The following is a 14,273-nucleotide window of genomic DNA, read 5'->3' as shown; positions in this document are numbered from 1 at the left end:
ATAATTGATAAAAAAAGTAGCATCTTGGACATGGAATTGTTAAACCATCTGAGAAATGTACACCAGGACTTGTTCATTAGGTTGGCAGCAGAGGGGCAAAAGGAAGTATAAAAGGGAGGGAAGTATGTGGATGTGTTTCTTTTTATATTTTGATGATAACCATTGATGTGTGTGAATTTCTTAGCTGTACTATAGGAATACATTGTTAAGTAATTCAGTGGAAACATACCTCCTTGCTAATACTTCAATAGTTTAGATCAGATAATGAATCCTCTTAAAAGCATTATACTCTGGGTACTCTGTTGCTTTATGTCTCATTTTTAATTGAACGTTAAGGGAATATAGTATTTTAATCATAACTTTGCCAATATCTTTATCTAGATAGAGGCCTGTTGCCATTTTTGTCTTTTCTGAAGTTTTTGTCGCCAAGAAAGGATTACATTTTTTCTCCTTCCAGATTGAGTTGGTGTAGTGTATTTTTGGTTATCAAAATACTCATAGCTTTGGGACTTTGAAATGTAAATATTCATGATGTGTGAAAAAGCATGATACATAACTGTATGATCTTAATTACATAAAAATGGATGCTTAGTTGTGTTTAAACATACAAACGAGACCTAGAAGGACACATCAAATGGTAAACTGCTTGTGATGATGGTTGACTTTGTTTTTTGCTTCTTGTGTTCTTTGGTTTCCTATGATGCACATGTTAACTTTTAAGAAATAAATGTTATTTTAAAAACCTTAAAAAAATGTTAAGTTTGGAAAGTCTTTTTCATGTAAAGAAACAGATATATGAATTGTTAGGAAAAGTCTTAAATGTAAGTTTGTCAGAGATCCATAAAGAAAAAAAATCACATTTCACAATAAATTCCAGAAATTGAAATACTGTTATTGTCTTTGTTCCTTCAGGACTGATTCTAATGGCTTTCAAATGTCTCTGCAGTCAAGAATTTCCTCTAACATACCTTCACCATAAATTTCTATTAAGTGAAAATGTCCAAAAGAGTCTGAGAAAAGGGCTGGATGTTAAGAAACATTGAGAATATTTAACCCATTGCTTCAGAAGAACTGTCCAGTTCTTGGTGAAATTAATAAAATACTCAAATGTGCCCTGCAGTTCCTTCTGGCAGCACAAGGCCAGCCCCTTTTGTCCTTTCTCCTGACGTTCTGCCTTAAATTGGATTTTTTTTCTGTACAAATGTCCATTTACTTAAGTTTTATTGTTGCTTGGTTAATGGTTTTCTCCACAGTTTCTGTGTGCTGATCTTCAAGGAACAGTTTTAAAGTGTGGGTTTCACTATATCATTTTTAGGGTTGATTCTGGCTGTTTATAAATATTTTTATATCTGATTTACTTGATTTAAAAGTTTACACCAGAAAAGAAAATGGCTCAGGGGAAAAAAAAATCACATACAGTAGGGAACAAAATCTGAGAAGCACCTGTTGTGTCCACGTTAATTTTCAGACGGCAACGCACTTCAGAGGTTGAAGTGGATGTCCCAGCGTTGGTCTGTAGTCCACGCAGAGCTTCTTAATGAGCACATCATATGATCACGGCTACACCTATATTTCAAAGCATTTTTCACCTATAAAGGAAGACTGAAGCAAGTGTTTTCCAATGTTAAAAAAAGTCACCATGAAGAAAAACTTCAAGTGGTCATACAGAATAACAAAATTCAAGTAACTCAGGTTCTCTTTGTTTCTATCATCTCCATGCCATCCTTTGAAATTTTGACTCTCCTGTTTGAATGCGGTAACACGTGACGCCACGGAGACCGCAGACGGGACAGTCCTGAAGCTCTAACAAGGCTGAGCTCCTACTAATTTACTCTCAAAATAAGTGCACGAGCTCTCAGCCATCACTGGTGGGAATGCAAAACAAGACAGCTGCGTTGGAAGACAGCTTGGCAATTTCTTAGAAATTTTATTTTATTTTATTTTATTTTATTTTTTTTGCGGTACGCGGGCCTCTCACTGTTGTGGCCTCTCCCGTTGCGGAGCGCAGGCTCCGGACGCGCAGGCTCAGCGGCCATGGCTCACGGGCCCAGCCGCTCCGCGGCATGTGGGATCTTTCCGGACGGGGGCACGAACCCGTGTCCCCTGCATCGGCAGGCGGACTCTCAACCACTGAGCCACCAGGGAAGCCCAGAAATTTTATTTTTTAAAAGGAAAATAAAAGCTTAGCATCTGACCCAGAAATCCCACTCCCACATACTTATCCAAGTGAATTGAAAACTTATGTTCGTGCAGAATATTTCTTTCAATCGGTGAATGAATAAGCTTTTGTATATCCGTGCAACGAAATATTACTTAGCAATAAAAAGGAACTAGATGTCAATTCACACAATCACATGGATGAATCTTAGAGACATTTTGCTAAATGAAGGAAGACCCACCCAAAAAGCAGCCTGTTGTATAATTCTAATCAAGTCACAGTCTGGAAAAGGCAAAATTAGAGAGATAGAAAAGAGATCAGTGGTCATCAGGGGTTCTCTAATAGAAGGAATCAGGGCTCTTTGGGAAAATGTTTGATTGTAACACTGGGGCAGGGAGAATACAAGATGATCCTGGAACACCTCAGAGTGCCAGAAAATAAGGAAGTACTTAGAAAATAAAATAAAGGGGCATATTGCAGGGACACAAGAGTCAACCTGAAAGACCTTGCAGTAGTCAAAGATGAACAATTTGAGCAAAAAAACCATAATATTATAACCCATAGTATTTAAATAAATACCCATGAGTCGATCTGATAGAAACAGATGATAAAATAAAATACATAACTTGGAGAAGGGAAAAATTTCCTTACAAAGCATAAAAATAACATATATATATAGATACTCCTCCAGGAGGTCAAGCTTAATTTCCCTCCCTTTTAATATGGGCTGGACTTAGTGACTCATTTCGAAAAGGAAAAATAGGAACTTCCCAGTGGAGAAAGCCAGCAGGTTCCACCTTAACCAAGTGACAGGGTTAACCTCACCAGTGATTAATCATGTTATACCATGTGCTCCCAGAAATAAGGTGACATCTCACCTCTGGTGTATTCTCTAAAAACCACGATCCCAGTGTAGCCATAAGTAACTATCAGGCAAGCCCCAAACAAGGGACCTCCTACAAAATACCTGACAAGTGCTTTTCAAAACTTCAGTGTCATGAAAAACAATGAAAGGCTGAAAAACTGTCACAGGCTGGAGGAGACCGAGGAGATAAGAACACTAAATGTAATGTGGTGTCCTGCGTGGGGCTCTGGAACAGAAAGATGTTAGTGAGAAAAGCGGCAAAATCAGAATAAAGCCTGGAGTTTAATTTTTCTAAGCCGATCAGAATTAATTCTACAATAATATTATTATTGTGTGGTTTAGTAAAGCTATTTAATATTATTTGATAAATCTCCTAAATTCCTATGATTAATATTATCTGTATCCTATTTTGAAACTAGCTTTTTTCAAATTCTAGAAAGTCATTTAAAGTTTTTAAAAAGTAATTTAAGAATCACAGAATATCCAGTGTTCCTAAGAATAAAATGAACAAAAGATGTATAAACGCTGTGTGAAAAAAATTACAAAGCTTTACTGAAGGACATTACAAAAGATTTAATCAAATGGAGAGCAGAATCATTTTCAAGATAGCAAGCAACAATATGGCAGAGATTTCAGTCCTACCAAAATGTATTCAAGGCAATTCCAATTTAAAAATCTCATCAGGATGTTTTGATGAACTTGAAAAGCTGATTCTAAAACTTACAAAGAATAACAAAGACCTGAGAATAACCAAGACACTCATTTAGAAGAAAAATAAGGTTGTGTGAGTTTATGGAGCAGTTAAATCTTCTTAGCCAAACCTTCTCATTTGCAGACTAAGAATAACAACACGTATCTCACAGAATCTCAGTGATGACTCCGTGAGGCCCACAGGGTTGACACACAGGGGTGGATAAACTCTGTTAACCCTGGTATGAGACACATGGCAGAAGTGGGCAGACCAAGGAACCCTAGGTTCTGAACTGGGTTTCTTCTCAGATCATGCCACCCACTGTTTACAATGGTGGGTTTTGCACACATGTACACTGAACGTAATAAATGCTGAAGAGAGACTGATCAGACAATAAAATGCATTCAACATACTTCAGCCAACTCTAGTTTAATATTCTTAACCTAAAAGAATACTTCTAAAAGTAAAAGTTGTCCTAACCTTAAAAAACACAGCTGAACCTCAGGTCATGAAAATTTAATGGATGTCAAAAGCGATATTTGGATCTCCATGAAATGTCAATCAACCTCATTTAAAAAGAAAAATATTAGCATTAAACAAAGCATAGATGAAAGCCTGGAAGAACTGATTTAACAACACTGTGAGTAACACTGCTTTTAATAGTGTTTAACTTGAGGATACGGGGAGGGGGAAGGGTAAGCTGGGACAAAGTGAGAGAGTGGCATGGACATATATACACTACCAAACGTAAAATAGATAGCTAGTGGGAAGCAGCCACATAGCACAGGGAGATCAGCTCGGTGCTTTGTGACCACCTAGAGGGGTGGGATATGGAGGGTGGGAGGGAGGGAGACGCAAGAGGGAAGAGATGTGAGGACATATGTATATGTATAACTGATTCACTTTGTTATAAAGAAGAAACTAACACATCATTGTAAAGCAATTATACTCCAATAAAGATGTTAAAAAAAAAAGTTCCTTCCTGAGTGGGAAAATTTATCATATCCATTCAAATATTCAAATATTGCAAAAGTATTTAAATTATCTCAGTTTTCAACTTTGATGAAAATAAGCCACCTTGACGTGTATGTCCACACACATTTGGTAAACTGCATCACCTGAGTGACTAGAAGGACTAATCTTTGTGGCTCACAGAGCAGGAGGGAAACCAGAACTGACCAGACCTTGTCACATGGGACATTCTACATGGCAGTCAGCATGGGATGCAGGGCATTCATTCATCTCACCAAAAATTGTAATTCAGGCAGCTCTGGGTCTGTGTAGAGCTATTTGAAATTGTCCATATTCATGAATGCTTACTTTCATGTTTGAACCATTAAATATTTATCACTAATACCTCAGAAGCAAAATAAACTGAGAATCTTACAGGACCAGAAATTATCGTAGTTTATATCTCGGCATTTTACAGAAAAAAATGGAAATATATATCACAGAGAAAACAAAAACAAAAATCTGAAGTTGTTATCATTAATAGCAGTTCCACTTATAAAGGACTCACTGAATGCCAGGAGCTATTCTAAGTTCTTTATATAAATTAGCTCATAATCCTCATTTAACAGACTGAGGCAACGAGAGGTTAAATAACCTGTTCAAAGCCATCAACCACGCATGAGAGCTGAGTTTCAAACATGTGTCTGTTTCAAACATGTATTTATGCTATTAACTACTGTGCTCTCTGTCTCTCCAAGGAGCTGCAGCTCTTAAGTTTCTGATTCCAGACTATGAACTTTCCCCCCATCCCCACCACAATGCCCCTCAAGCACATACTGAAGCTGAATGAAACTTTCCATCACCAAACATGAAAAAAGAAAATCATGGAAATCTCTGTGTAAACCAGAATGAGCTAAGCACTTCAATTAAAAGAAAATAAATAAATGGATAAAAATTTAAGTCCCCAATCATGGCAAAATACAAATCCAGCTGAGATAACTTTAAAGTATAATTAGTGCTGTGATTAAAGAACTTAAAGCTTAAATTTATTAATGTGGATATTCTTTCCAGTATTTTATTAATCTGACTGATTAAAGATGAAATTGAAGTACAACCCACTCGGTGATAACATTTTAGGAAAATTCAAATAAAGCCAAGTCATGTCCAGTGAAAAAAATCCACAGAGTGAAGAAACAGTCCTGAATAGGCAAGAAAGCAACACACCTTAGAAGCCCCAGGTTATTGGAAATTGTCTTATTGCCATGGGGATTTTAAAGCCAAGGTATAATAGTTTAGGCACTTGGGAGCAGCGGGAGATCAGAAGGACACACTAAAGTTTGATCAGAAAGTCCAGGTTTAAGACCTACTTAAACTTACTTAAGGTAACTGTTTATTTTTCATGTAGCAAGTTTTAAATTTATAGTAACAATCTGAATGTACAGAAATGCAATATCCTTTATTTTTTCCTAAGTGATCATAGCTTGTTCATAAATCTCTTAATTCAGGCTTGGTAACCAAACTGTTTTCACTCACAATACTTCTGACATCAAACGTGCAGGTATTTTCTTATTATGTTGAGGTACGTTCCTTCTGTACCCAATTTGTTGAGAGTTTTTATCATAAAAAGATGTTGAATTTTGCAAAACTATAAGACATAGATGAAAGAAATTGAGGAAGACACAAATAAATGGAAAGATAGTCCATGTTCATGGATTGGAAAAAAATAACACTATTAAATGTCCTACTATCTATAGTGATCTATAGATTCAGTGAAATTGCTACCAAAATTCCATTGGCACTTTTCACAGAAATTGAAAAAAAAATCCTAAAATTTGTATGAAGCCACAAGATATCCCAAATAGCCAAAGCAATCTTGAGAAAGAGGAACAAAACTGGAGACATCACACACCCTGATTTCAAGCTATATTACAAAGCTGCAGTAATCGAAATAGTATGTTACTGGCATAAAAACAGACACACAGATCAATGGAACAGAATCTAGATCCCAGAAATAAACCCACACATACCTAGTCAACTAATCTTTGACAAAGGCACAAAGAACACACAATGGCAAAAGGACAGTCTCTTCAATAAATGGTGTTGGGAAAACTGGATATTCACATGCAAAAGAAAGAAACTGGTTCCCTATCTTATACCACTTACAAAAATTAACTCAAAATGAATTAAAAACTTAAATGTAAGACCTGAAATCATAAAACTCCTATAAGAAAACATAGGATAAAAGATCCTTGACGTTGGTTGGCAATTATTTTTTGTTATGAAACCAAAAGCAGAGGCAACATAAGCAAAAATAAATAAATGGGACTACATCAAACTAAAAAGCTTCTGCACAGCAAAGGGAACCATCAACAAAATGAAAAAGCAGCCTATGGAATGGGAGAAAATATTTATAAATAATATATCTGATAAGGGCTTAATAATATCATATATATATATATATATATATATATATATATATAAAACATACAACTCAGTAGTAAAAAAAAAAAAATTGCAAAAGACAACAGACATTTTTCCAAAGAAGACACAAATAGTCAACAGGTACATGGAAAGGTGTTCAATATCACTAACCATCGGGAAATGCAAATCAAAACCACAATGAGCTATCATCTCACACCGGCTAGGATGGCTTTTATCAAAAAGATAAGAGATAATAAGTACTGGTGAGAATGTGGAGAAAAGGGGACACTTGTGCCCTTTTGGTGGGAATGTAAATTGGCATGGCCACTATGGAGGCTCCTCAAAAACTTAAAAATAGAACTACCATATGATTCAGTAATTCCACTTCTTGATATACATCCAAAGGAAATGAAATCAGGATCTCGAAGAGATATCTGCACTCCCATATTTCTTACAGCTTTATTCACAATAGCCAAGGTATGGGAACAAACTCAGTGTCCGTCGACAGATGAATGCATAAAGATGATGTGGTATATATCGTTACATTAACTAAACAGGGAGGTCGGTAGGCTGAGGTGGCTTTTTTTTTTTTTTTAAACACTTAACAATATTTTTGTTTATTTATTTTTGGCTGTGTTGGGTCTTCGTTTCTGTGCGAGGGCTTTCTCTAGTTGCGGCGAGCGGGGGCCACTCTTCATCGCGGTACGCGGGCCTCTCACTATCGCAGCCTCTCTTGTTGCAGAGCACTGGCTCCAGATGCGCAGGCTCAGTAGTTGTGGCGCACAGGCTTCGTTGCTCCGCGGCATGTGGGATCTTCCTGGACCAGGGCTCGAACCCGTGTCCGCTGCATTGGCAGGCAGATTCGCAACCACTGCGCCACCAGGGAAGCCCTGAGGTGGCTTTAATGCCTTGGCAGCCTATGTAAGCCACCAAAACCTAAGCCTGTAGAGCCTCAAGGTTAAGAAATCAAAACCTAAGGACAGACAGCCAAATCAGAAACAGCCAAATAGGATTTCCCAAATAACGTACCTGCTTAAGCCATAGCCAAGCAAACAATTCCCTTGCTTTGCTTCCTCATCTTCCTCATTAGTCTTTCCCTAGTTTCCATAGGTGGAGCACTCCTGAAAGTTTCCTGTTTGGTGCTGCCTGGTTTGAACTGATTTTTGCTCAAATAAAATCTTAAAATGTTTAATATGCCTCAGTTTATCTGTTAACAATATACACAATGGAATATTACTCAGCCGAGAAAGCAATCCTGCCGTTTGCAACATGAATGAACACAGAGGACATTTATGCTAAGTGAAATAAGCCAGAGAACAGCAAATATTGTACAGTCTCACTTATATGTGGAATCTAAAAAGAACAAAGTCATAGAAATAGTAGAATGGTGGTTACCCCAGGCTGGAGGCCGGGGAAACGGGGAGATGCCAGTCAAAGGGTACAAGCCTTTGGTTATAAGATGAATAAGATCTGGGGCTTCCCTGGTTGTGCAGTGGTTGAGAGTCTGCCTGCCGACGCAGGGAACGCGGGTTCGTGCCCCGGTCCGGGAAGATCCCACATGCCGTGGAGTGGCTGGGTCCGTGAGCCATGGCCGCTGAGCCTGCGCATCTGGAGCCTGTGCTCCGCAGCCGGAGAGGCCACAACGGTGAGAGGCCCGTATACCACACACACAAAAAAGAAAAAAAAAAAAGAATAAGATCTGGGAATCTAATGTACAGCATGGTCACCATAGTTAATAATACAGTATTGTATACTTGAAATGTGCTAAGAGAGTAGATCTTAAAAGCATTCTCATCACACACACTCAAATACGATAACTATGTGAGGCAATGAACGTGATAATTAACCTGATGTGGTCATCATTTCACAAAGTATGCATAGATCAAATCATCACGTTGTACATTATAATTCTATACAATTTTGTTAATTATACCTCAACGAAGATGGAAAAAATCTTAAACAATTTTTGCTTTGCTGGTTTTCTCTATTATACATTGTTTTTTCTATTTCATTTTCTTTTATCTTTACTACCTCCTTTCATATTCTTGGTAGTTAACGTACTGATCCTTTTCTAACTTCCTAGTATTAAAGTGTAGATCACTGACTTTTGAGCTTTTTTAATTTTATAAGAATTTAGATGCACAAACTTCCCCCAGAGCACTGATTTAGCTGCATACTACAAATTTTGGAGTCTTTTTTCATCGTCATCAAAATATTTTCTAATTTCCTTGTGATTTTTCTTGACTCATAGGTTACTTTGTGTTGCTTATTTTCCAAATATTTGGAGGTTATTCTAGTTTTAGTTATTGACTTTTAGTTTAATTCTCAGAAAACCTATTGTACAGTTTCTATCTCTTTAAAAGTTGGTCTATTCTGGTAAATATTCAATGTAAACTAGAAGACAAGTTCTATTCTGAAGTTGTTGGTGTTAGTGTTTTATATATGTCAATTAGATTCTATTGTGTTGTTAAAAATCTTTTAAATGCTTACACTCATTTGCTTGTTCTTTCTATGGTATAACTTTCCAAATGTGATTTTGGATTTTCCTCCTTTTAGTTCTGACAATTGTTGCTTTATGTATTTTGCAGATTTTTTATTGAGTGCATGCATATTTAGGATTTTCATGTCTTTCTCATCAATTGACTCTAATCACCATGAAAATCTCTCTTGTGATATTTCTTGCTTTAAGCCTCCTTTTTATATGAATTTAACTACACTTGCTTTTCTTTTGTTTGCATGGTATTCTTTTCCAAACCTTCCAACTTAAAGTCTATCTCTTCGAAATAACATATGGGTTGGTTTGCTTAATAATCTTGCTTTTATTTGGATTGTTAGTACAATTACAGTTAATATAATTACTGAATACTTTTGGTGGGAAGTCCTTGGTTTGTCTACAGTGCTCACCTAGATAAACCTAGGATGCATAGATTTATAGGGCTTGGCGTTCCAGAAAGTGTTGCATTAGCTGTGTAATTTTGGGCATATAAAAGAGAGATTCCATGACCTAAATAGTCCCTTTTGTGTAAGTGATGCCCTATTTGCAATGTATGCGTTTTATGATAATCTCGGTCTGCAAGGGCCTAATGCAGCAGGAAGATTCTAGGGAGTGGTGGAGGCAGTCCTAGGTTTCTCCCTTCTCCACGTGTCCTGCATTTACCTGCATCCTTGACATTAGTAAAGCTGGAGAAGGTTAAGATTTCTGACTCTCGTGAGTCTGATTTGATGACCGGACCCTTTGTATTATGTCAACCCTCTAAGTGATTTCAATGGTTCAATCCTTGGCTCTTTCAGTTCAGTCTCAACCGCAACAGCCAGAGTTAAGTCCTGCAGAATGTAAACTATCAATAGATCATGTGATTCCTCTGATCCAATGGCTTTCCAGTCACTAGGAGTAAAACCCAAAATCTACAATGACCTCAAGGCAACACATCATCGGATTTCCCCATTTCTTTTCTCTCCCTCCAACTTGCCAGACACCGTCCTACCTCAGGACCTTTGCACGGACTGCCCCCTGGCCTGATATCCACAGCAGCCGGCTGCCTGCTCTCTTCCAGATCTTTCCCTTCTCAGTGAGCCCTTCCCTGACTGCTCTGTCTGGTTGCACAGCCCTTCCAACACCACATACCAAAGCCCCTTTAGCCTGATTTGTCCTTCTCCATACCAAAGCCCCTTTAGCCTGGTTTTTCCTTCTCCATGACGCTTATCACCTTCTCAGACATCGTAATTGGTATTTATTTATTCATTCATTTACGGCTCTCCTCAAATAGAAATGTAAGCTCTGAGAACAGAGGCATTTTACCTACTTTGTTCACTACTGTATCAACAGTACTTCAGTACCTGGCAAAGTAGGCCCTCAAAATATCTGTGAAATGGATGAAATTTCCCTCCGGGTGTTCCTTTGGCCACAACCGTGTGTCCAGTTAGCACTTTAGAAGAAACCAGTCCTAAATCTTCTGTCATCTAGTTTTATTTCCTATGCCATGAATCATTTGCATGTGTTTAAAAATTCTTCAATGTGGCCTTTGTGGGCTGCTTTTTATAGTATTTAATTCTATTAGGATCAGCAAACAACACCTTATTTCATGCAATCTGTTGAGTTTTCCTTTATGGCCAAGTTCATGGTCAATTTTTAAAATGTTTCAAGCATATCTGAAGCCAAAATGGGTACCTAGTTTGTTGGATGCAGCACGTACATCATCTACTTTGCTAACTGCAAAGGCCAAATTCTCCGAGTTTTTTATCTGACAGTTTATGACTAAATAGATTAGTATCCCAATGTTACGGTGCCTGGAATTCAGTCTAGAATACTTCAGATACACAGGTGTGTTAGAGAGTAAGGAATCCTCGGGGTGCAGTTAGCATTATAGTGAAGAAAACCTTAATGCAGACAGCTACCCCAAGCTCTTCTATTAATAGGTTTCATCACTGATCAACATTATGTTACTGACAATAATGTGTCCAATAGTAGATTCTTAGAAAAACTGAGGTTAGAAAAGGGCTCTTACTGAATACCTAGCACTAGTAAGATATGATGGAGTTTGAACAGATTAACTCAGAGGTACTCTTCACTGCACCACAAACGAGGTCAAAGACTTTTTCTAGCAAGACCCTTGGGGTAGCGCCTGAGGCATAAAATAGCACTGTGTGCAGCCAACGGGTTGGAGGGTAGCTCACAATGCTGCTAGGAGAAACAAAACCCTGCTCCTGGAGTAGTCACAACCACCTTGAATAAACTGACACAGGATGTGAAACTTTTTATGCAAGATGTAGCTGGCCCAGCTAGAGAGACAGGGCTGGAACTTCATTAAGCTTACATGACAGGCTGTAAGATGTTTTATGCCTGACTGCTAGTACACTATTAAATACCTGCCATGTGCTACAGAATCTGGCCTGGGATCTAGTTTCACCATCACTTGCTGGCACACTGTGAGGCAACAGCTGATCAATACTCACCTGAAATTGGGATCTAACAACCTAACAGAAATAACCCGGATGTTGTGCATAAATCAGATGGCTCGGGTCAGGTTCTGGGGCCACTACAGACACTCCTCAGTCTGTCTTTAGGGACCTATCAGTTTTGGGGTCACGCATGGACAGACAACAAAATGGACAAAACTTTTTTTATTCGAGTACAGCTGCTTTACAATGTTGTATTAGTTTCTGCTGTACAAGGAAGTGAATCAGCTGTATGTATACATATATCCCCTCCCTCTTGGACCTCCCTCCCATCCTGCCCATCTAGGTCATCACAGAGCACCAAGCTGAGCTCTCTGTTCTATACCGCATGTTCCCACTAGCTATGTTTTACACATGGTAGTGTATTTATGTCAAATCTAATCTCCCAATTCATCCCACCCTCCCCTTTCCCCATGTCCACACTTCCGTTCTCTACATCTGCATCCCTATTCCTGCCCTGGAAATAGGTTCGTCTGTACTATTTTTCTAGATTCCACATACATGCGTTAATATACAATATTTGTTTTTCTCTTTCTGACTCGCTTCACTTTGTATGACAGACTCTAGGTCCATCCATATCTCTACAAATGACCCAATTTCATTCCTTTTTATAGCTGAGTAATATTCCACTGTATATATGTACCACATCTTCTTTATCCATTCATGTGTCGATGGACATTTGGGTTGCTTCCATGGCCTGGCTATTGTAAACAGTGCTGCAATGAACACTGGTGGGGAGATCTTTTATTGACACACCTCCTAGAGTAATGAAAATATAAACAAAAATAAACAAATGGGACCTAATGAAACTTAAAAGCTTTTGCATAGCAAAGGAAACCATAAACAAGACGAGAAGACAGCTCTCAGAATGGAAGAAAATATTTGCAAATGAAGCAACTGACAAAGAATTAATCTCCAAAATATACAAGCAGCTCATGCAGCTCAGTATCAAAAAACAAACAACCCAATCCAAAAATGGGCAGAAGACCTAAACAGACGTTTCTCCAAAGAAGGTATACAGATGGCCAACAAACACATGAAAGGATGCTCAACATCACTAATCACTAGAGAAATGCAAATCAAAACTACAATGAGGTATCACCTCACACCAGTCAGAATGGCCATCATCAAAAAATCTACAAACAATAAATGCTGGAGAGGGTGTGGAGAAAAGGGAACCCTCTTGCACTGTTGGTGGGAATGTAAATTGATACAGCCACTACGGAGAACAGTATGGAGGTTCCTTAAAAAACTAAAAACAGAACTACCATACGACCCAGCAATCCCACTACTGGGCATATACCCTGAGAAAACCATAATTCAAAAAGATGGATACAAGTTCTTAATTGTCATATATTCTTGTTAGTTATCAATAAGGAATATTGTTCTTTGTCCCCTTTCATGTTTTCACCTTGAGTCTATTTTGGCTGATATATATATAACGTATGCATATAATTCTGCTTGCTATGTTTTCTTATGCCTTTTGTTTTTTTGGAAATATTTCTATTGTAAAATATATGAGATTAGAGATTATAATAAACAGCCATGAAGCCTTAACAAATCTTAAGATTATATAATATTTCCTTCAGATCTTCATTTTTCAAAATGACCAGAAACCTGTGACAGGTGAAGATTTGTTTTTTAAATGCCAATCTCTTTCATTAAAAAAACAATATATACCTGAGAGTAGGAGAAAAGTTTTCATACCCCTTTTACATTTTGATTTCCATTCTGACAAAATCTTAAAAGAGAACATGTCACCGGGAATTGTCTTAGTCCATTCGAGCTGCTGTAACAAAATACCACCGGGTGGCTAACAGACAATAGAATTTCTCACAGTTCTGGAAGCTGGAAAGACCAGGTGCCAGTGTTGTCCGGTTCTGGTGAAGGCCTCAGGGTTGCAGGCAACCGACTTCCACGATGTCCTCACAGGGGGAAGGAGTGGGGAGCTCTGCCGGGCCTCTTGTAACAAGGGCGCTGACCCCATTCCTGAGGGCTCCAGCGTCATGACGTAACCATTCCGCAAAGGCCCCAGCTCCTACCACCATCACACTGGAGTGAGGATTTGAATATATGAACTTGGAAGACATAAAATATGTAGACAATAGTAGCAATTTTAAAAATACAAGGATATTAAGTAGGTATTTTAAGCCCAGGTTACAACTTGTGTGATATCATGGAGGTAAAATAAATTATGTGGAAAAACTAAAAAATATGCCAAAAGAGCAGAA

The sequence above is a fragment of the Monodon monoceros genome, unplaced genomic scaffold, assembly GCF_005190385.1.
Source record: "Monodon monoceros isolate NGI ecotype Baffin Bay Population unplaced genomic scaffold, NGI_Narwhal_1 Super_Scaffold_12, whole genome shotgun sequence".
NCBI lineage: Eukaryota > Metazoa > Chordata > Mammalia > Artiodactyla > Monodontidae > Monodon > Monodon monoceros.
Note: the sequence above shows the minus strand (reverse complement) of the source record.